Genomic DNA, 24844 nt, shown 5'->3' with positions numbered 1-24844 from the left:
TGCCATACTGTTTTCTGTAACACTTGTACCATTTTACAATCCTACCAACAGCATTTTCCTCCTTCCCTTTACTTTTCTCTCCCCTTTTTCCTTCTCCTTTTTTATTTTTATTTTTTATTTATTTTTAAAAATTTTTTTTAATGTTTATTTATTTTTGAGACAGAGAGAGACAGAGCATGAACAGGGGAGGAGCAGAGAGAGAGGGAGATACAGAATCTGAAACAGGCTCCAGGCTCTGAGCTGTCAGCACAGAGCCCGACGCGGGGCTCGAACTCACGGACCGCGAAATCACGACCTGAGCCGAAGTCAGCCGCTTAACCGACTGAGCCACCCAGGCGCCCCTCCTTCTCCTTTTTTTAAAAATTATTTAGAAATTATTTTAGATTTACAGAAAAATGGCAAAGATTGCACCGATGGTTCCTGTATACCCTTCGCCCAAATTCTGCTGCTATTAACATATTGATCAAGCTGATAAATTAACATTGGTATAATACCATTAAACTACACACTTCTTTTGGATTTCATCAATTCGCTCACTAACGTACTTTTTCTGTCCTGGGACTAGTTCTAGTATTAGTCATCCTGTCTCCCTCATCTGCTCCGATCTGTAGCAGTTCATCAATTTTTCCTTGTTGCTCATGGCTTTCGCACTTTTGAGGAATATTGGGTCAGATATTCCTCACTCGGGATTTGCTCGGTTTCCTCATGAATAACTGGTGTTTCGAATTCTTCGGGAAGACGATCTCAGAGGTTATATGCTCTTTTCATTGTCATTGCTATTGTTGCTAACAGGAGGTTCATGTTACCAACATGATTTATCAACTAGCTTTGATCGTTGGGTCAAGATGGTGTCTATAAAGTTACTACTTTTTCCTTTCCATAATTTATTTGTTATAATTTCTATAATTAATATTTATTTTTTTAGAGGGAGACAGAGAGCAAGCAGGGGAGGGGCAGAGAGAGAGGGAGACACAGAATTTGAAGCAGGCTCCGGGCTCCGAGCTGTCAGCACAGAGCCCGACGCGGGGCTCGAACCCACAAACCGTGAGATCATGACCTGAGCCCAAAGTTGGACGCTTGACTGGGTGAGCCACCCAGGCGCCCCAAGTATAAGTTTGCTTAAATAAAACTCTTGGGGTGCCTGGGTGGCTCAATTGTTTAAGCGTGTGACTTCAAATCAGGTCATGACCGTTCAGTGGGTTCGAGCCCCGCATCAGTCTCTGTGCTGACAGCTTGGAGCCCGGAGCCTGCTTCGGATTCTGTGTCTCCCTCTCTCTCTGCCCCTCCCCCACTCGTGCTCTGTCTTTGTCTCTCAAAAATGAATAAACGTTAAAAAATAAATTAAAAAAAACCTATTTGGTCTTGGCTTTACCCATAGGAATTGTGAACCCATGACATTCTCTTCGATACTGGGCAGTCTTGTTTTCCCTATTAACGTTCTTACTGGCTATGTCATCAAATTCTGAAATTCTCCATAAAAGACCTAAAAACTTACCAATATTTTAATATACTAGGACTTGCGATTTTCATTTTTGGGGGGAAATTGCCTCTAAATTTTAATTTGGAAGGTGGTTAGAATAATGCTTTAGAGAAAAATTGTATTAACATGACATTAGCAGTTGGTGCTTATGTTAAGAATCACACACAAATTATTTATGGTATTTGCACACTGATCACCAAACAAACATCAGTAAAACCTGGCAAACAAAATAAGGAAGGAAAAAATGTCGAAGTTTCTTCCCTTTATATCACACTGGCTGAAATAAATACGAGAACAACCCGGGGTGAGATGCCAGGGCCCGGTGGGCTGAAGTAGAGAATGATAGTGTAGGATGGGACGGCCTTGGCTTTGGCCTGCGCAGCTCAGAAAAGGGGTCTCTCCTCATTGCCTCGCTCTTCAACATCAGCCATCTGCTCCCCCTAAGATGCACAAAATGCCATATCATGAATTGTAAAAAGCCAAAAATTTTTTAAGATTTTATTTTTGAGTAACCTCTACACCCAAGCATGGGACTTGAACTCACAGCCGTGAGATCAAGAGCCACATGCTCTACCAACTGAGCCAGGCGGGCGCCCCTCCAACTTCTTTCTTATAGAAATTAGTAATTTTTTTCTTTTTGCCAAAACTGATTTTATTTATTTTTTTGACAAAATTTATTGTCAAACTGGTTTCCATACAACACCCAGTGCTCATCCCAGTCCTTTAAAAAGTATGACAGGGCCACTGGCTGGCTCAGTCGGCTAAGCATCCACTCTTGATTTTGGCTCAGGTCATGATCTCAAGGTTGAGCCCTGTGTTGGGCTCCACCTGGGTGTGGAGCATACTTGAGATTCTCTCTCTCCTTCTCCCTCTGCCCCTCCCCAGCTCACTCTCTCTCAAAAAAAAGTATGTTATTTTCTTGATTGTAAAGAGCCATCAAATAAGATTATCTTTCTTCAAGTTTAATGTCATGTGTTCACTGTATTTCCATCTCCCCGAGGCCTTGCTGTGGGCCATTTCCACAAAGGGACCTCCTCCTCTATGGTTATGCCTCCTAGAAAAAAAATATACTGTTGTCTTTTTGTATATAAATTTATGGGCTTCATTTTCTCATTATGGACCTTCTATATCCTTTTTTTTTATTATTATTCCGGTATAGTTAACATACAGTGTTATACTAGTTTCAGGTGTAAATATAGTGATTCGACAATTCGATACATTTACTCAGAGCTCATCATAAGTGTGCTCTTTAATCCCCATTACCTATTTCTCCCATCCCCCAAGTCCCCTCTGGTAACCATTAATTTGTTCTCTATAGTTAAGAGTCTGTTTCTTGGTTTGTCTTTTTCTTCCCCTTTGTTGATTTTGTTTCTTTAATTCCACATACGAATGAAATCATATGGTATTTGTCTTTCTCTGACTAATGTATTTTGCTTAGCATTATACTCTCTAGCTCTATCCAAGTCATTGCAAAAGGCAAGATTCATTCTATTTTATGGCTGAGTAATATTCCATCGGATGTATATACCACCTCTCTTTTTTTTTTTTTTACATTTTTATTTATTGTTCAAGTAATCTCTACACTCAACATGGAGTTTGAACTCATGACCCTGAGGATCGAGAGTCTCATGCTCCACTGTCTGAGCCTGCTTGGGGTCCCAAGCAGGCTCCAGGCACCCCTATATCACATTTCTTTTATCCATTCATCATTCGATGGACACTTGGGCTGCTTCCAAAATTTGGCTATTGTAAATAATGTTGCGGGGCGCCTGGGTGGCTCAGTCGGTTGAGCTTCTGACTTCGGCTCAGGTCACGATCTCCCTGTCCGTGAGTTCGAGCCCCGCGTCGGGCTCTGTGCTGACAGCTCAGAGCCTGGACCTGCTTCCGATTCTGTGTCTCCCTCTCTTTCTGACCCTCCCCCATTCATGCTCTGTCTCTCTCTGTCTCAAAAATAAACATTAAAAAAAATTTTTTTTTAAAATAATGTTGCTATAAACATAGGGATACATGTATTCTTTGAAATTAGTGTTTTTGTATTCTTTGTGTAAATACCCAGTAGTGTGATTACTGGATGATATATGGTAGTTCTATTTCTAATTTTTTGAGGAACCTCCATATTGTCTTCCAGAGTGGCTGCACCAGTTTGCAGTCCCACCAACAGTGCACAAGGATTCCTCTTTCTCCACATTCTTACCAACACTTGTTTCTTGTGTTTTTGATTTTAGCCATTCTGACAGCGATGAGGTGATATGTCATTGCGGTTTTGATCTGCATTTCCTGATGAGTGATGTTGAGCATTTTCTCATGTGTCTGTTGGCCATCTGGATATCTTCTTTGGAGATACGCCTATTCATGTCTTCTGCCCATTTTTAAATTGGATTATTTGAGGTTTTTTGATGTTGAGTTTTATAAGTTCTTTATATATTTTGGATACTAACTTAAAAATTTTTTTAATGTTTATTATTATTATTATTATTATTATTTTGAAAGAGAGAGAAAGAGAGCAAGCAGGCAGGCAGGGGAGGGGCAGGGGGAGAAGGAGACAGAATCCCAAGCAGGCTCCAGGCTCCAAGCTGTCAGCACAGAGCCTGACATGGGGCTCGAACTCACGAACTGTGAGATCCTGACCTGAGCCGAAGTTGGACACTTAGCCAACTGATTCACCCAGGCACCCCTGGATACTAACTCTTAATCAGATATATCTTAATCAGATTTGCAAATATCTTCTCCCATTTACTAGGTTGCCTTTTCGTTTTGTTGACTGTATCCTTTGCTGTGCAGAAGTGTAGTCCCAATAGTTTAGTATTGCCTTTGTTTCCCTTGCCTCAGGAGATATATCTAGAAAAATGTTGCTATAGCTGATGTCAGAGACATTACTGCCTGTGCTCCCTCCTACGACTTTTATGCTTTGAGGTATCATATTTAGGTCCTTAATCCATTCTGAGTTTATGTTTGTATATGGTATAAGAAAGTGGTCCAGTTTTATTCTTTTGCATAATGCTCTACGGTGTTCCCAACACCATTTGTTGAAGAGACTATCCTTTTCCCATTGCATGTTCTTGCCATCTTTGTTGAAGATTAGTTGACCATAGAACTGTTTATTTCTGGACTCTGTTCTGTTCTGTTGATCTATGTGTCTATTTTTGTGCCAGCATCATACTCTTTTGAATACTACAGCTTTGCAGTGCAACTTGAGATCTGGAATTGTGGTACCTCCAGCTTTGTTTTTCTTTTCGAAGATTGTTTTGGCTACTTTAAGGCAGGGTTATGATTTACATTTACTCTTGACCCTCTGTGCCTGGCCTAGTACTAGAATGAAGGCACCTCTGGAAGAAATGAGGAGATTGAGAAGGTAGCCCTTTGGTGGAGAGGAAGATGTATGGAGTTTGGAGCTGGGTTTGGGAACAAATACTTCCAGCCACGTTGAGAAATGTGAACGTGACCTTTTTAGTCCAAAGTCATACAGACACATCGTTTTGGCTGGTCGGGGCGGGGGGGGGGGTGGTATTCACACATTTATGCCCGATGGGTTCTGTGATGTGAATGTACTTTCTGTTCAACCAAGCCCTTTTGGGGCCTGCTAGGACAGGCGACCTGACAACTTGGTTTTCTTGGGTGGGGTAATTTCCTTGTGTTTCACTCAGAAGATGTCAACTTTGATTTTAGTGATTGAGGCTCATCTCGGCAACTTTTACAGGCAGGCGTTCCCAACACGTTTTCAAATGGCTATATACATCCAGAGTTCCATTTATCGTCAAATGCGCTATGCTTGCTCCAGAAGGCTAAAGACACGGTGTTTTCTCTGACCTGTGCTAACTACCACTGACTCTGAAATTTGTAATTTCTCGCGCCGTGTTCTGGGCAGGGAGGAACCACCGGGCAGGGATTTCCACAGCAGCATGGACCACCTTCTGCCGGGTGAGTCACCGGTTGCCCGTCGGGGGCCGTCACGGGGACGAGCGCTTGGTCAGAACAGGGGGAGGACGGGGCCTCTCGGCTGGCCTGAGATCGTGCCGTCAGGTTCGGGAGCTCGGTTTAGGAATGTGCCCACAGTGTTCGGGTCTGTCATGGGAGCGAGGAGAGAAAGGTGAGGGATCCACCCAGAACACACCGTCCCACGCTCCTCGTGCAAGGGCGGGGGGGGGGGGGTGCCGAGCAGGCACCAGCACGTCAAGGTTCTCAGCCAATTCCAGCCGAATCCCTGAGAAACAGGCTCTGTCGGGATTCCAGCACCACGTGGTGTTGCTACACCCTCCACAAACCACAACGTAAACTCTCCGGAAAGATCTCCCTGCGGGACATTTTCCCTAAGGTGAGGCGGACCGAGAGGTAGGCAGAAGCCGACCTCGGAGGAGGAAATCGTGCTGGAGACAGAGGAGCGGCCCGTGGGGGGCCCAGGGTGTGCCAGCGTGCCCCGTGGGGACGTGGGCCGCGTAACACCCTCCGGCTCTGAAGAGCCACGCCCGCCTCTTTTGGGTTCTTTCCTCCTCTGCTTGAAGTGTTTTTATTCTCGATCGTGCCAGATATGCACGCGTCTGTGTATGTGGCTATGAACCTGAACGTTCACGTTTGCATTTACCAGTTCTCCAGGAATCTGTCACCAGCAAACTCAACACGTTGTGAAACTGAACCCGTGTTCTCTTTCCCGCCCATGCCTGCCGGGGAGACTTCCATGGCCACACTCTCAGGCCACGGGCTTTGGCCACGCCATTGTATTCATCCGTTGGTTCGCTCAATGGTCAAATACCCAAATATTTGTCGAATTTTCCTGTGTTTTCTTTTTCAACTTTTGTTGGCGTTTATCATTAGCTTAAGTTAGCTTATTGATTGATTGATTTGTTTTGTTTTGTTTTCATCTCCTCCCCCTTTGGGCTCATTCGCTGCCCTAGTCCCAGTGCCTGAAGTGTCCAGCATGAAGTAAACACTCAGCACATAGTTGAAAAGTGAACGAACAAATCTGTGTAAGGTATTTAGAATTTTGAGGCAAGATAAGTTTCAACTAATTGTGTATTTGGTTTCTTCTGCCGTCACTTCACTCTATGCATTGCCTGCTCTAGAACACATTTTTCTCGAACGCCCCCATGAGCCGGGCACTGTTCGGCGTGCTGGGGAGGCCGCAGTGAACCAGGTGGATGTGGCAACATGCTTTCTTATCACCCCCTGCCACACACACACACACACACACACACACACACACGGCCAAGCTGAGCTGAGCTCCAGGCCGCTCCCCCTCCCTCAGAGCCCATCAGCCCTGCCCATAAGGAACCCCTGGTGGCTGGGTGGGTGGGTGATAAGGGAGCAGAGGTGGCCAAAGGTTGGGAGCCTGGTTCCTTTGGCACGGGCAGCAGGCCAGGGTGAGAAGCAAGAGACAGGCCCGGGGGAGACAGGGGTAGGTGGGACAGGCTCGAGCTGAGACATCCCGAGGGGCAGACGTGCCGGTAGGGGTCCGGAAGCCTTGTTGGTGGAGGAATCGGAGGCGGAGACATTCTGCCTCTCGCTCAGAGGATCAGAAACTTGCCCGAGGTCAGAGAGCAGCCCAAACCCTGGGAGGTCTGATCCAAGCCGCGCTCAAAACCCGTCTCTGTTTTGGTGCTGGCGAATCCAGGGAAAGCTTTTCTCTCTCCTCTCCCAGATCTTGTCATCCGGCCTGCAGGAAGGACCTCCGTGGGCTGAGGCCCAGCAAACCCAGCTCTCCGAGGCCCTACCTCGTGGCAAGCCTTGCTGCCCCTTCACTAAGTGAAGTGGTCGCTTCCTGGGCTGTCCTTTCTCATCCGCTCCATGCTAGGACACCGGACCTTCCTGATGTCCCGAAAACCGTCTCCTGTCCTGTGTCTCGTCTCTCCTGGGTCTGCCACTTCCGAGCAAGTCAAGGCCCCGAGCGCTGCCCTGCCTTACCTCACGGGACTGCTGTGGGGCTCGAGCGGCGGGAAGTGGCCCGAGGTGGCCACGCGCTGGCAGTCACGTGTTCCGGTCCTTCCCGCAGCTCAGTGAACCGCATCCGTAAGGAGGGGGAGGAGAGGCCCCGGCCAGCCGCTGGCCACGAAACCCTGGCATCGCCACTTGCTAGCTTATTAGAGACGTCGGGTGGGTTATTTCACCTCTCAGTCTGTGTCCTCACCGACAAAGTGGGAGCTGTAGTCGCTGCTGTGCAGGGTCACTGTGAGAAATAAGTAAAATAATGGATGGAAAGGGCTTTACTGAGAGTCTAAACCCCCGCCGGATGGGGAATAGGTATTGTCCCCCCCTGGTATTGGCAGTGGGACAGCCACTTTACCAGTAGGAGGGTTGTAATTTGCTCACGTTCAGGAGGCGCCTCTTAAGGACAGTGTTGGTTTGATAGACTAGGGACCCATTTCACCCCCGACCCTGGTGGCTGCATCACGGTTCACAAGGGCCCACTCACTGGTCACTTGAGATGAGAAGATAATCAGACTCCTATGGGCTTGGAGTTGACAGTCGGGACACGGCAGTCGCCCAGTCACCAAAGAAGATACTCAGATGGAAAATAAGCATATAAAGATACGCTCAGCGTCACGTGTCATTAGGGAAATGCAGATTAAAAAAATTTAAAAAAAAAAATTTTTTTTTTCAACGTTTATTTTATTTTTGGGACAGAGAGAGACAGAGCATGAACGGGGGAGGGGCAGAGAGAGAGGGAGACACAGAATCGGAAACAGGCTCCAGGCTCTGAGCAGTCAGCACAGAGCCCGACGCGGGGCTCGAACTCACGGACCGCGGGATCGTGACCTGAGTGAAGTCGGCCGCTTCACCGACTGAGCCGCCCAGGCGCCCCGGGAAATGCAGATTAAAACAACAGTGAGACACCATCACATACACCCATTCGAACGACTAAAATCCAAAGCACTGATCACGTCAAATGCTGGCAAGGACTTGGAGCCACAGGAACCCTCAGTCATCGTTAGCGGGAACGCAAAACAGTACGGCCACCCCGCAAGACGGCTTGGTAGCTTCTTACAAAGCGGAACACACTCTTGCCACATGGTCCTGGCACAAACTCCGGTGTCCTTACAAAAACCTGCATGCAAATGTTTATAGCAGCCCCTTTCTCTTCTTTCTTTTTTAAAAAAAATTTTAAACTTTTTAATTTATTTAGATGGGAGAAGAGAGGTGGTGGGGGGGAGAGAATCTCAAGCACGCTCGGCCCTGTCAGCACAGAGCCCGGTGCGGGGCCCGAACTCACTAACTGTGAGATCATGACCTGAGCCGAAATCAAGAGCCAGACGTTTAACTGACTGAGCCACCCAGGCACCCTGAGTAGCCCTCTTTTTTTAAAACTGTCAAAACATGATGACATTCAAGAGGTGAATAAAGAAACAAGCTGTGGAACATCCAGACAGCGGACTATTACTCAGCAATAAAAAGAAATGAGTTATCAAGCCACAAATAGACACGGATAAACCTCAAATGCATACGCGCCGTGAAAAAAGCCGGTCTGAGAAGCTTCATACCGTATGATTCCATTTGGAGGTCAGCGTCGGACGTAGGTTTGTAGGTCTGAAGTTTGTTCAATTGGGGGGCCCTCTTTAAGAGAAAAAAATACAAAACTACAAGTACAAAATTAGGTTATAAGGAAATATTTCTTGCGGGGCCCAGGCGGCCCAGTCGGTTGAGCATCTGACTCTTGATTTTGGCTCAGGTCGTGACCGCATGGCGGTGAGATAGAGCCCCACGTCGGGCTCCGCACTGAGCTTGGAAGCCACTTGAAATTCTCTTCTCTCTCTCTCCCTCTCTCCTCCCCACCTTGTGCTCTCTTTCTCTCTCAAAAAAGAAATATTTCTTTAGCATGTTACAGGAAATCATAATAAATTATGAATTTGAAAAAGCTGAAAAATGCCACAAACGTCACAAAATCCTCAAAATACATCATTTGTATTGTTCGCAGTGTTTTTATAAAAACCCCTATGTTTTCGGGGCGCCTGGGTGGCGCAGTCGGTTAAGCGTCCGACTTCAGCCGGGTCACCATCGCGCGGTCCGTGAGTTCGAGCCCCGCGTCAGGCTCTGGGCTGACGGCTCAGAGCCTGGAGCCTGTTTCCGATTCTGTGTCTCCCTCTCTCTCTGCCCCTCCCCCGTTCATGCTCTGTCTCTCTCTGTCCCAAAAATAAATAAACGTTGAAAAAAAAAAATTAAAAAAAAAAAACCCTATGTTTTCTTGTTTTTTGTTTTTGCTGCATATACTCTGATTCCTTCTTCATTTAACAATGTTTAAAATGTTTTCTACAGAGAGAATAGAGAGGTCGTTCAATCCTCCTTCCAGCATGGTTGGTCGAAACTTTTTCATTACTGATAATTTAGAAAAATTTCTTTCAGGGGCACCTGGGTGGCTCAGTCAGTAAAGCGTCCGACTTCAGCTCAGGTCATGGTCTCACGGCTTGTGGGTTCGAGCCCCGTGTCAGGTTCTGTGCTAACAGCTCAGAGCCTGGAGCCTGCTTCCAATTCTGTCTCCCTCTCTCTCTGCCCCTCCCCAGCTCACACTCTGTCCCTCTCCCAAAAATAAAGATTTAAAAAAAAGAAAAAAATAAATTTCTTTCAGCACCACAGCTTATACCTTATAATGTGTCTTGCAAATACGCGAGATTTGTCAAATTGCTGTCAAATATGAAAAAAATAACAAAACAAAAACCCCTGTATCACGCTTCTTTCAATTGAGGGGTAAATTCTGAGGATCTTAAATATTCTTTAAGTTGGTGACAGTCGGTGGCAAATGGGTTGTTGATGTTGCCATGGAATATCCTGAATTCCGGGTTGGACCCTGCACCTTTGCTTCAGGGTAGGTAAGTAAGACTATTGCTGGAAGCCGTTCGTCTACCACGACAGTGATGAGGGACCACAGAAATATATCCTGTTAAATCCAATCTAAGTGTATCCCTACCTCAATATTCCCTTAGTTGGGTCCCCGAAAACCTCCGTGGCCACCCCTGAGCTTCTGACATGAGATGTGCCAACTCCAAGTGGGAAGAGAGCAGCCTTAACCAAGTGTAGTTAGGTATCTTACTGTCGTCTGTTTTATGAAACATGACTGTTATGTGTAGACTGCTGTACTGGAGAGAAAAATCTGTGCTTCATAGAAAACTATTGCTCACAACACATCTTTTGCATCAGCTGATTCTGATCGTACAGGAGCTACTTAACAAGGCTGAATTGTAGACAACTGATAGCAAGGCAAGATAATTTTTGTATGTTGAAATGCAAACCAATCCTGCCCCGTGCGGGGCCCTTTGTCTCCATTTGTACCTTCACTTCAGTATTTCTGATCTATAAATGTGTCTGTTGTTTTTTCCTTTGAACCACATATAACATCTGCCTGGTTCCCCCATTACGCTTAAAATGAAATCTTTGATACGTTTACTTTATATCTGTATGAAAGTCATACTTAATCCTTTAATACTAAGGTCCTTCCCAGGGCCTTCCGAGTTGCCCATCCAAGTTGCAAGTGAGAGGCCACAGGATGAACTTTACGGGCTTCATGGTAAATCTTCCACTGGAACTAAAAATTCCGATACTGTGCGCAACATGAGAAGAAAAACAAGCACGGATGGACCGCCTTGAATGGGAAGGGTTGGAGAAGAAACCCCGGGGTGGGAGGAAACCCAGGAGAGGTCAAGTGCCCTGGAGAGCAAAGGAGTACAGATTTTGGAGAATTAAATGATGGAGAACAGTGTAAAATGTCTTGGGTTCAAGGAAGGACCTAGAGGTGGAAATTTAATTTGAAAATTAGGAGACCGAGGCTCTTCTTAATAGCACTATTCGGACAAAAGTGGGGGAATAACCACAGCATGAGGAGTGAATGGAGACGGAACAAGTGAGTACAGTGAGCATGGCCCTATTTCAAAGAACTTGGCAATGAAAGGAAGGACTGAGATACAAGAGTAGACACATGGAACTCAGAGGGACTGTTCTCCAGTGACATTCCATATCATCACTGATATTTTCAGTATCTGAGAACATCTAAAAAGAAGTTTTAAAGAAGAAAAATAGCTACTAATTTACAAGATTATCATTTAGTTTCTATATAGTATAGGTAAATGTGTATAATATATAAAAAATAAATGAGTCTGAGTTTATATATACATAAACAGGATACAAAATTGGAATCATACTATATACATAGTATAAGAATGTACTGATTACTTTGGAGAATGTTCTCATTTAAGAGCACTTCCAAATCAGCAGCTTAGAGACTGTAACATTCTATGTTCTGTTCCATAATTAATTGATTCATTCGTATATTATTCAGCCTGGCCTTTAGATTATTATTGATTTTTCACTGTTTCAATAATGCTGTGGGATGCCTGGGTAGTTCAGTCGGTTGAGAGTCTGACTCTTGATTTCGACTCAGGTTATGATCCCAGCCAGGGTCATGGGATTGAGCTCCCATGGGATTGAGTCGGGCCCTGCACTGAGTGTGGAGTCTGCTTGGGATTCTCTCTCTCCCTCTGCCCATCTCCCCTGCTCTCATTCTCTCTCTCTCTCTAAAATAAGAAGAAGAAGAAGAAGAAGAAGAAGAAGAAGAAGAAGAAGAAGAAGAGGAATGCTGACATGACTTTCCTTTACATTAATCTTAATGATTAGCTCTGATTCAGGCCAAAAGAAAAATTACTTTGAAGTAGAATTCTTGGGTCAAATGGTACATTTTCTGGCTTTTAATACATATCCTCAAATTTCCCTATAAATAGACTCACCTAGGCCTCCCACAAGTGTATGAGTGCCTATTTGCCTGTATCTTCTGTATCAATGACAATTTTCATATTTTAAGACTATTTGTGGGGCACCTGGGTGGCTCAGTCAGTTAAGCATTTTGACTCTTGATTTCGGCTAAGGTCATGATCTCACGGTCTTGAGATCGAGCCCTGTGTCAGGCTCCACGCTGTGTGTGACTCCCATACACTGCTTGGGTGGGATTTTCTCTCTGCCTTTCCCCTGTTTGTGCTCGCTCTCTCTCTCTCTCTCTCTCTCTCTCTCTCTCGCAAAAAAAGACTATTTGCCAATTTGTTAGGCAGATGTTACCCTACTTCAGTGTGTTTGATGGAACATTTGCCATAAGTTTTTCTTTCATACTTCCCAGAAACTAAGATTTCATTGTACTTTCCAATTTTGCTGATCATGTTTTTACTTGTTTGGAAATCGGTTTTGTATTGGGGAAAATGGTGGTCCTTGGTGATTTACCCACGAACCGAATCTGTCGAGTTGTAGAGATAAAGCCAGAACTGGATAAAGAGAGAATGACAAGGGAGAACCACAAACACCGAGAGCTCTTCTGAAGAGTTTTGCTGTAAGGAAAGCAGAGGCACTGGTTGTAGTGGCAGGGGAGGATGGGTCAAGGAAAAGTTGTTTTTATACACGGGAGTGATCTAGCAGAGAAGAGAGACGAAGCAGTTGTTGACCTTAGTAAGAGAGGAGGAGGGCCATGCATTTTACGAGGACGTGATGTGGATGCAGTGTAAGCAGGTTGGAAGATGTGGAAAGTAAGGTGGCTCTGTTCTATTTCTCAGTGAATCAAGAAAGGGTCAAAGGTGAACCGGGAGGAAGGCCGGAATTCTGATGTAAGAGAAGGTAGGAAATGGTGTTCAGAGAATGGAGGAGTAAACTGATGGGAGAAACCTCCTGGGACTGCTAGACATTGGCAAGTGCCTATGTAAGATTCGCAGTTAGCAACTAGATGTGAGATCAGTCTACACAGATCTAGTTGTTGTTTTCTTTTCCCACCACATTAAACTGAGCAGACTCAGGTGACAGATAAGTAGAGTTAAATTGACTACGGGTGGGGTTCTCCCAAGTAAGAGGATTTAGGAGTTGATAAGGAGTTGATGATTACTGAAGCGAATTCTAGTGATGAGGCCACAGCATCGTAACTAGGTAGAAGGGAGGCAGAGAAACAAAGAGGGTTCCAGGCAGCAAGGGTGGGGAACCACTCTCGTCTCCAGCCGTCCCATATCCCAAAAGGAAAGAAGGTGGCCCTGTTGTGAAGAAGCAGGAGGCCAAGAAAGTGGTCAATCCCCTGCTTAAGAAAAAGACCAAGAATTTTAGCATTGGACAGGACATCCAGCCCAAAAGGGACCTCACCCTTTTGTCAAATGGCCCCGTTACATCATGTTGCAGCAGCAAAGGGCTGTTCTCTATAAACGTCTAAAAGTGCCTCTGATGACTAACCAGTTCGCCCAGGCCTTAGGACCACCCCGCCTGCCCCGCCAAACAGCTACTCAAGTGCTTAAGCTGACCCACAGATATAGACCAGACCAGAGACAAAGCAAGAGAAGAGACTTGGGCAGGGCTGAGAAGAAAGCTACCAGCAAAGGGGATGTCCCTGCTAAGAGGCTGCCTGTCCTTTGAGCTGGGTTAATACTGTCACCGCCTTAGTGGAAAACAGGAAGGCTCAGCTGGTGGTGACTGCCCTGTGTTGTAAGATGGGGGTTCCCCGTGGCATCATCAAGGGCAAGGCCAGGCTGGGGCATCGGGTCCACGGTGAGACCTGCACCGCTGTTGCCTTCACGCAGGGTAGCCTGGGAGACAAAGGGGCTCTGGCTGAGCCGGTGGAACCCGTCAGGACCAAGTCCAGTGACAGACACGAGGCGATCCCCTGTCCCTGGGGAGGCAGCGTGCTGGGTCCGAAGTCGGTGGCTTGCATCGCCACTGGAAAGCTGGAAAAGGCCAAGGCTGAAGAACTGGCCACCAAACTGGGCTGAGTGGATGCTGTGGAATTTTCTGTACCTAGAAGTAATAGAAAGTTCTCTTTCAAAAAAGAGAAAAATGACTGGCGGACAGAAGAGCTATTAAGACACGTGGCAGGAAAGTAGAAAGTGGTTTTTGGAGCACAGGACGCTTGAAATGGACGTGTGGGAGGTGGCAAAGTTAACAACGACCAGGCGAAATGCAGAAAGGATTGTTGAAAATGAGGCTGAGGAACCGGGTCCAAGGTACTGGAGGGAACATCGGCATTCATGGCTGAAAAGCCTGACGGACAGTAACGCGAGGAGAGTGAGCCTTAAGCCAGGTGAAGAGTCCTCCGTGAGCGACTGTGGGTAGATGTGACGGCAAGGTAGGGGTGGCACAGTCCGACGGGCTGCATTTCAGAGGAGATGGACGTTGGAGGGAGGAGGACAGGGACATGACCGGGAAGGGGAAATGAGCAGCAAAGAAGGCCATCTTTTTCTCCTCTAAATCCTTTAGAACCAGGAGTGTTTGAAAAAGCACAGCCACTCTAGAGAAGAGAAAAGTCAATGTCCTGAGGGGGCAGCTGGATTTTAGTATTTAGTTCTTAGTAGGTGGAAAGTGAAGGAAACACTGAGACAAATGGTAGGGGACAGACGGGTGGAGTGGGAGGAGGTGTTCCTGATGAAAGGTCATGAGGTCAAGGATGTGCAGGGGAAGGGTGTGGGAATGTGGGGCTTTCTTCCAAGGTTGAGCTGCCCTCCATAACCCAGTTGCCCCCCTGAGAGGTCTAGCCCTGTTCTCTCATTTCAGACCCAAGAGGGCTCAGGGCCCAGAGGGCCAACTTGTTCCCTTCTTACTCGCAGGTTCTGAGTCTGGGATAAAGTCTGCGGGGGTCTTGTTCAGCTCTACCTGGCAGAGGGCCCTCCTTCCTGCCGGCACCCTCCTGGTACCGGGACCTCACCCCTACCCAAGCCACTTTCTTCGTGCTACGGAACACTTCCTGGGGCTTCCATTTGCTGGATGCAGTCCTGCCAAGGCCATCCTGAGCTGCCCCAAACCTGGAAGTGCCTGTTCCCAAAGGAGCCTGTAGGTAACAGAAGGTGCCATCAGTCCCCCTCCCACTCCTCAGCCCCTGAACTTCTCCCAGTCTTCAGGTTAGGGAAGTGATAAGAACCTGTGTTAGGTTTATCTGCCTCTTTACTTACAGTTCAATTTGTCCAACTCTAATGGAGGCATTTCCATCTTCCTCCCTTCTGCGGACGAGGAAACTGATCACAGAGAGGTCCATTCCCTTCCCTGAGGTCACGCAGCACGGTGGTTGTGAAGCCCAGCGCGAATGAAGCTTGGCCTCGACCTCCAAAGTCCTCGCGAGTCGTTTCTGCGCAGTCCTGTCTCCACTTCCTGGCTGTGTCACAAACTCCTAGTCTGATGGGAGAGGGCCCCAAGCAGGGCAGTCTCCATGCAGGACGACTACAGGTCAGATGCTCCCAGGCTGGTGGAGGTTTAGAGGAGAAGGTGGCACCGAGCTGGCCTTCGAACGAAGAACTGAGGTCAACTGGGATGGAAAGCAAGAGGGCGTTTGTGGCGGAAGGAACAGTGCGAGGTCAGGCGGGGCACTTCCGTAGTTCTCAGACAGGGCACAAGGGTGAGGCCTGAAGATGTTCCCGTGGCTCTGGCCTCGGATCGACTCCCAAGACTTGCCTCCTTTTCTTGGCCTTCACGGCCACAAGGCCGGCGGCCCTAGACAGGTCCCCCCCTCCCCCAACGCGGCTCCCGCAGCAGGTGGAAGGACACCGCCCACGCCCCACTCGCGGCTTGAGCGTTCATTTGGCTCTGATTGGCTGCGAGACTCGCGCCTCCCGGCCAGCCACTCAGACGCGGCCGTCAGTTCTCCCTTGCCTCTGATTGGCTGTGCTGAGCACGTGCTCAGCCGCGCTCTTCCCTGCGACCTGAGAGCGCGCGCGGCCCGTTAACCGCCCACCGCCGCCATGTTCTCTTTCGGGCTCGTTGGGTTACTGACGGGCAAATGGGCTGGGGAGCGGCGGGTGACGAGTCCCCGGGATTCGGGGAGGGGCAGGCCCTGGGCAGCGGCTCTCACCGGCCTTGGAGCGCTGGAAGGCGGCAGAACAGCCCTGCTGGGGGCCCGCCGCTGAGCGACCCGGCCTCCTCTCTCCCCGGGCCCCCCAGTCCGCCTCGGGACCTAGACATCCCCTGACCCGTGATCCTGAGCCGTCCCCCGACCGGTGAGTGTCTGACGGTAGCTGGGGGCGGGCCGAGGGGTGGGGACGAGGCTGTTGGGGCCCAGGTTTCATGTGGCGCCGGGGGTTTATGGACGGGGCTGGGAGGACTAAGATCAGTAATCAGCCATCGATCCCCTTTGCAGTGGTTGGATTTGCCCTTCGATGAATACTTTGGTCTTTTTTTTTTTTTTTTTTCTTAAAAAAATGTTTTTTAAATGTTTATTTTTGAGAGAGAGCGAGCTGGCGGGGGGCCGGGAGGGAAGGGTTGCGCAGAGAGAGATGGAGACAGAATCCAAAGCAGGCTCTGTGCTCACAGCGCAAAGCTCCACGTGGGGCTCGAACCCCACAACCCTGAGATCACGACCGGAGCCCAAGTCGGTGGCTCAGCCGACTGAGCCACCCTGGCGCCCCACGTTGGCCTCTTCTTGACTAAACACTGACGCGTTTGTTCATAATTAGAAAATAATGCCTGTTTAGTTCTTCAGAGTGTGAGGAAAACTGTTGGCCGAAGTATGGCCCCCTGGGTGCGAAGAGACGATTGGCTGGGGTCTCCTGCCCTCCCCTGATCGGAAGAGTTGTTCGGGTTCAGCTCCAGGAAGCAGCATTCTTGGAGGAAAAGGCCGACCGACCTTGGAGGCAGAAGAACACCGTCAGGAGCTCAGAGGACAGCAAGGAGCCGGGAGTTGACCACCAACTAGAGCCCTAAGCGGGGCCGACTCCTCTTGGCCAGAGCCCGTGTGAGCAAGGGAGAGTTCAGAGCTCCGGCCCTGGGCGTCCACCTCCCGTCACTTACCAGCTTCGTGATGTTGCCGCGGCTGCCGTTCTGCTTGTGTCTCGGTGTCTCTGCCAACGTCCGGGAGACGGTGAGACAACCCACCTCACGGAGCCATTGCGAGCGTCGGAGCAGGCGGCAGATGTGCGCCCAGTAGGGCGTTTGCCGCCAAGCAAGCATTCGGTGGTTCATCCGCCAGAATTCTGGTTTTGTCCGTGGTCTTCATCTCCTGGCTGGATTAGGACTTTCCATTTCCGAAAAGGATACTGATGGCCAGTGATGACTTCAGCCTCTCGGTCGCCGTGGGTACCTGCCGCCGCGTGAAGCTCTTTACCGTCTCCCGACGATGTCTGGCCTCCCTCCACTCCTTGCCTCTGGCCTCACCGTTGTCTTTTCCTTGCGAAAGTCTTTATTTATGCACTCTTCATCGGGCACATATAGCCAGCAGACAGCAGCTGGTCTCAGAAGCCTTTGTTCCTTCCAACAAACAGCTCCTCTTGTAGAACAAGATTCTGTCTGCCTCTGTTTCGAATACCGTATTATTTCACCGTCTCTTTATCGCCCCCACTAACGTCTGAACTCTCATCCTGAGATGATAGTCCTCTTTAAATCCCATTGCCCAGCACACTGCCAATCACATAGAAGATGCTCAGTATAAGGTGTTGAATCAGTGAACGAAAATGAAGTCTTTAGGTAGGAGAATTGGTCACCCCTTGAATTTCTGGGAAGAAATTTATATTTGAAAGCATAGGCACGTTTTAAATTAGCAAATTGCCCTGCAGCAATATCACGACTTCTTTGTGGCTCTGTGATATTCCATCAAGTCGCTAGCGTTTAATTATATAGTGTGATCACCAAGTACAGCTTCATGGTGTGCTTTGTTTCATTACGTACGTGAACGTTTTCATTTACTACCACATAATCTTCAGAAACATAATTTTGTAAAAGATTTTTTAGTTTTGACTAATCTTTGCACTCAACACGGGGCTCGAACTTACAACCCCAAGACGGAGATGTGTGCTCTACCACTGAACCAGCCAGGTGCCCCAGGAACATAATTTTAATCACTGAATACAGTTGTTCCTCAGTTTAAGTGTTTCACTACTGTTAGAATTTCACTGTTCTAGCATTCCACGTCAAACTACAGTGAGCATGTAAACACATAAAATTGTTTCTCTTTGGATTGTTTTCTAAGAAAAGATACCTGGAAATGGGATTACTGGATCATTTTAGGACATTTGATACATAGCATTAGCATGATTTTATTATCATTTAAAATATAGTGAATATGGTAAGCTAAAATGATAGACCGCCACTTTTTACTTTGTCCACTGGATATAATATTGAAATTATTCTATCGTGACTTATTACTAATCATTTATTACTAATCGCATTTCCTTTTCTGTGAGTTATCTTTTTTTTCACTTTGCCCAATATTGAAGTCTTAGTGTTTTCCTAATACCTTTATATATAAACCATTTATATGGTAAAGATGTGCACTCGAAATACAAGTTTGAGGTTCTGTATGTATGATGCTATTCTATGTGCCCGATGTATGGTATTTAACAATAGGCAAAAATTTTTGTGCTCATTTAGCTTATATTCAAGAGTGTGAGACAGGATGCCTGGGTGGCTCAGTCGGTTAAGCGCCTGATTCTTGATTTCAGCTCAGGTCATGATCTCATGGTCCATAAGTTCGAACCCCTCATGGGGCTCCATGCTGGCAGTGTGAAGCCTGCTTGGGATTCTCTTTCTCTCTTTGCCCCCCACCCTGCTTGTGCACACATGCACTCTCTCTCTCTAAATTAATAAATACAAACTTAAAAAAAACAAAACAAAACTATGAGACGTGGGTGCCTGGGTGACTCAGTCTGACTCGTCTGACTTTGGCTCAGGTCACAGTCTCTCAGTTCGTGGGTTCAAGCTCTCTGCTGTCAGAGCCTGGAGCCTGCTTGGGATTCTGTGTCTCCCTTTCTCTGTGTCTCTCCCCCATTCACACTATCTCTCTCTCAAAAATAAATAAACATAAAAAGTTTTTTTTAAAAGTATGAGATGCAAAATAAGTAGGAAAATAGAATATTTAGTATTTGAAATATTAAGAAATGTCAAGGAGAAAAAATCAGAGCGGAGATTGATAGAATCTTATATAAGAGGGGGTTGAAATTTAACAACGGAAGGTCTCATCGGGAAAGTAATTTTTTGATAAAAACTTGAAGGGAATGAACATTTTATTATACAAATATGAAAGAAGAATATTTGAAGCAGGAAACACCAAATGCAAAAGACCTGAGATAGGAACATGCTTGGCATCTTTGAGGCAAAGGCTAGTTTGGAGAGAGAAAGGGGGAGATAGTAGGAAATGAGGCTGGAATATTAAGGGTAGATCGTGTTGTGTCTTAAAGTCATAATAAGGGTGCTGACTTTTGTATATATTTAAGTTTCATTTATTAAAAAAATTTTTTTTAGCGTTTATTCATTTTGAGAGACAGAACAGAGCGTGAAAAAGGGAGGGGCAAAGAGAGAGGGAGACACAGGGTCCAAAGCAGGCTCCAGGCTCTGAGCTGTCAGCACAGAGCCCGATGTGGGGCTTGAACTCACTGACGGCCAGATCATGACCTGAGCCAAAGTCGGACACTCAACCGACTGAGCCACCCAGGGCGCCCCTATATTTAAGTTTCATTTAGATACAATTCACATACTATAAAATTCACCTTTTTAAAGTGTACAGTTCTGTGGTTTCTTGAATATTCGGAGTTGTGTAACCATCATCACAATTCTAGAACATTCTCATCACCCCCAAAAGAAACCCCATATCCATTAGCAGTTGCTCACCATTCTCATTCTTTTCTGCCTCAAGCCTATATACAACCATTAATCTTTCTGCCTTTATAGGTTTTGTCGTAGACATCTCCTATAAATGGAATGTCTGGTCTTTTGTGACTGGCTTTTTTCTCTTACCATAATGTTTTAAAAGCTCATCCATGACATAATTTGTACTAGTATTTTATTCCTATTAGCTGAATAATATTCCATTGTGTAGATATACTACATTTTAATCTAGTCATCATTTCATGGACTTTTAGATTGTTTACACCTTTTTGGCTATGATGAATGATCTTCCTTCCTCCCTCCCTCCCTCCCTCCCTCCCTCCCTCCCTCCCTCCCTTCCTGGCTTCCCTCCTTCCCTGGCTCCACACCCAGTGTGGGGCTTGAACTCAAAACCCTGAGGTCAAGTGTCAGATGCTCTACCGACTGAATCAGCCAGGCGCCCATGAATAATGCTTCTATGAACTTTCACGTACACATTTTTGTGTGGATATGATTTTCTTTTTCTTGGCTGTATACCTAGGAGTGGAATTGCTGGATTGTATGGTAACTCTTTTTGTTTGGGGAGTTGCCAAACTGTTTTCCAAAGTGGCTGCACCATTGTACCTTCCCACTAGCAATATATTGAAGGTTCCAATTTCTTCACATCTTTGCCAACACTTCTTACTATTTGTCTTTTTGTTTATAACTAACCCAGTGGATGTGAAGTTGTAAATCATTGCAGTTTTGATTTACATTCTCTAATGGCTAATGATGTTGAACATCTTTTCATGTGCTTATTAGTTATTTGCATCTCTTATTTGGAGAAATGTGCATTAGCTCCTTTCTTCATTTCAAATTTGGTTACTTGTCTTCTTAGTGAGTCATAAGCATTTCTGTATTCTGGATACAAGTCCCGTATCAAATATATGAATTGCAATTTTTTTTCCATTCTGTGGGCTTTCTTTACTTTCATGATGGTATCCTTTGAAGCACAAAAGTTTTAATTTTTATGAAATCCAATTTACCTATTTTTTCTTGCTTGTGCTTTTGTGATATATCTGAGAAGCCTTCGCCTAACCCAAAATTACATGTGATTACTTACAGTGTTGTAAATCGTGGCCAGGATTAATTTGAAGATGCCGCACTATACCCTATATTACCTTTTGACACAATTCATTACCCTAATACTACAGTTTTCAAAGTGTGCAATGTGGAAATCTGGGGGAACCAGAGATGTGTTTAGTATGCTTGGAAGTCCAAAACTATTTTTGTAATAATATAAAAGCGTTATTTGTCTTTTTTACTCTGTTGACATTTGCACTAGTGGTATAAAAAAGCATTGGCAGGGAAAACCACTGGCATCGTCATCACATCTGTGATAGTTCACTGTACACATTAAAAAAAATTTTGTTTTAGGGGCGCCTGGGTGGCTTAGTCAGTTAAGCCTCTGACTTCAGCTCAGGTCATGATCTCACAGTTCGTGAGCTCAAGCCCCGAGTTGGGCTCTGTGCTGACAGCGCGGACCCTGGAACCTCCTTCAGATTCTGTGTCTCCCTCTCTCTCTCTCTGCCCCTCCCCCACTCTCTCTTGCCCTCTCTCTCTCTCAAAACTAAATAACCATTAAAACAAATTTAAAAAATTTTTTTTAGGGACACCTGCATGGCTCAGTCAGTGACACATTCAACTTCAGCTCAGGTCATGGTCTCGCGGTTCATGAGTTCAAGCCCCACATCAGGCTCTTAGCTGTCAGTGTAGAGCCTGCTTTGGATCCTCTGTCCACCACTGCCCCCCTCCCCCGCCCGCCTCGCTCTCTCTGCCTCTCCCCTGCACACGTTCTCTTTCTCTCAAAAATAAACATTAAAAAAATTATTTTTAAATATTTTATTTTAAAGTAATCTCTACACCCAGCATGGGACTCGAACTCACAACCCTGACATTGAGTCACATGCTGCACTGACTGAGCCAGCCAGGTGCCCCTCACTGTACACTTTTTAATTTTTTTATTTTTAAATGTTTATTTTGAGAGAGAGAGAGAGAGAATAAGCAGGGGAGGGGCAGAGAGAGAGAGGGAGAGAGAGAATCCCAGGCAGACTCCATGCCCAGCACACAGAGCCTAATGCAGGGCTCAATCTCATGACAGTGAGATCATGACCTGAGCCAATATCAAGAGCTGGAAACTTAACTGACTGAGCCATCCAGGCACCCCCTCAATGTACACTTTTTGGATAGAGAATAGTTAAAATTATTTAACTTAGTAGTGTTACAAAAATACTGGATTCCTTGAAAGAATCTTAGATATTGGCCCAACCCAATATCAATATTTTATTTAGTTTTCATATATGACTTTCAGTTTATTTTTTTTTAATGTTTATTTATTTATTTTGAGAGAGAGAAAGAGAGATCACAAGGGGGAAGGGACAGAGAGAGAATCCCGAGCAGGCTCTGTGCTCAGCACTCAGCGCAGAGCCCAATGTGGGGCTTAATCTCACAACTGTGAGATGATGACCTGAGCCAAAATCAAGAGTCAGACACTTAACCAGTTGAGCTACCCAGGTGCCCTTCAGTTTATTTATTTTTTTAGTTTTGTTTTCTAAATGTTTATTTTTGAAAAAAATTTTTTTTTTTCAACGTTTATTTATTTTTGGGACTGAGAGAGACAGAGCATGAATGGGGGAGGGGCAGAGAGAGAGGGAGACACAGAATTGGAAACAGGCTCCAGGCTCTGAGCCATCAGCCCAGAGCCTGACGCGGGGCTCGAACTCACGGACCGTGAGATCGTGACCTGGCTGAAGTCGGAAGCTTAACCGACTGCGCCACCCAGGCGCCCCTAAATGTTTATTTTTGAAAGAGAGAGCGTGAGCAGGGGAGAGGCAGAGAGGCGGGGGTGGTGGTGGGGGACAGAGGATCCCATACAGGCTCTGCACTGGCAGCAGAGAGCATGATGTGGGGTTTGAACTCGGGAACCATGAGGTCATGACCTGAGCCAAAGTCTGGTGCTCAGCCGACTGAGCCACCCAAGTGCCCCCAATTTATTTTAGATGAGTATACTATATCTGGTTTTAACTTTTTAATTCTGAACTCAGTGATGACAAGGCTATATATGCATATAATCAATTAGGCTGTGGCCCTTAAAATAACTGCCGAAATAAAGCATTACATTTTAGCTTGGGGGCAATAACGGTTATAAAGATCTGCCATATGATGTGACAACTGGGGTAATACCTTTATCATAAAACTAATTATGTGAATTTTTCTAGGTTTTAGCTTACAGTAAGATTTTCTCCCCAAATATTCCAAGCTCTGTCATAATAGACCATCACTGCTAAACCATAAGCTGTGTGGGCATGATATTGTTGGTGATTATCTTGAGCACTCTCATATGTAAGAATTTTGAAACTTAACTCAATTTCCTGAGAAGGAATATATTTTCATATGTAAATTTCCCACATATCTAAGAATGGTAATATCCTTTGGGTCGTCCAAACTCATTTTGAACTTCTGAATCTAAATGTTAGGTAGAAAATAAGATTGAACTGAAAACTGGTTACATTACTTCATAGCGCATGACCCATAAGAGGCCCTAGTATGCAGATGAAGATGTGACAGTTTGGAGCGACAGTCATCTCTAGAGGCAATAGAAGCATCAAACAGAAACTCTTAGAGGAAAGAAGCATTTTAAAACAAGCATATTAGATAGGCGAGTTTTAATAGTATAACTCTAATATGGTTATTCCTTTACTTGCAAAATTAGTTGTTGAGCAGATTTTGCTCATGAACAAATGATGTTATACTCAAAGTGGAAAATCCATTTCTTTGTTTCATGATTCTAAAATCAGTTTTGTGTGTTAAAATATGTTTAATGTAGCTTGACTGACACTGATAAACTTGACTGTTTAATGTAGCTTGAGCAACCAGTTCTACTTCTCGATTATATGCAGGAGTGATTCTTTTCCAGCACTCAGTTATTGATTACAGAACCTTTTCATTTTCTCCTTAAATAAACCAAGATATTCAAATACATCTTAGAACTGCTAATGGTGGTACTGCTAGGAATTTACCCAAGGGAGACAGGAGTGCTGATGCATAGGGGCACTTGTACCCCAATGTTTATAGCAGCACTTTCAACAAACGCCAAATTATGGAAAGAGCCTAAATGTCCATCCACTGATGAATCGATAAAGAAATTGTGGTTTATATACACAATGGAATACTACGTGGCAATGAGAAAGAATGAACTATGGCCTTTTGTAGCAACGTGGATGGAACTGGAGAGTGTGATGCTAAGTGAAATAAGCCATACGGAAAAAGACAGATACCATGTTTTCACTCTTCTGTGGATCCTGAGAAACTTAACAGAAGACCATGGGGGAGGGGAAAGAAAAGGAAAAAAAAAAAAAAAAGAGAGGGAGAGAGCCAAACCATAAGAGACTCTTAAAAACAGAATAAACTGAGGGTTGATGGGGGGTGGGAGGGAGGGGAGGATGGGTGATGGGCATTGAAGAGGGCACCTGTTGGGATGAGCACTGGGTGTTGTATGGAAACCAATTTGACAATAAATTTCATATTAAAAAAAAAAAAAACTGCTAATGATGTGTGCTTGTCTCATAAAGTGAAATGAGCCCAGTTTCAAAAAGGTATGAAGGAGCAGAGCTTTCGTGATCAAGACATACTGTTGTACCATGGATAGCTCTCATTGTATTTGCTTATTATTAGTTCAGGCCATTGTGTAATCATTTTTGTGCCCAAAAGTGTATGTATTCAGTCACGCACACACACATATAAGCTAACACACATGCACACACACACACAAACATGCATCTTTGCTTGACAGTAACTTCACTATCATTTTGTGTTATTAAAATTTAAATATTTTCA

General features: G+C 45.6%; 1 pseudogene; it reads left to right on the top strand.

The window, feature by feature from the left end:
* The first annotated feature begins 10221 nt into the window (after nucleotides 1-10221).
* LOC115523817 lies at nucleotides 10222-14181 on the top strand (annotated as a pseudogene).
* Nucleotides 14182-24844: the final 10663 nt, after the last annotated feature.

The sequence above is a fragment of the Lynx canadensis genome, chromosome C2 (assembly GCF_007474595.2).
Source record: "Lynx canadensis isolate LIC74 chromosome C2, mLynCan4.pri.v2, whole genome shotgun sequence".
NCBI classification, from domain to species: Eukaryota; Metazoa; Chordata; class Mammalia; order Carnivora; family Felidae; genus Lynx; species Lynx canadensis.
This window is presented reverse-complemented; position numbering and strand designations above follow the sequence as displayed.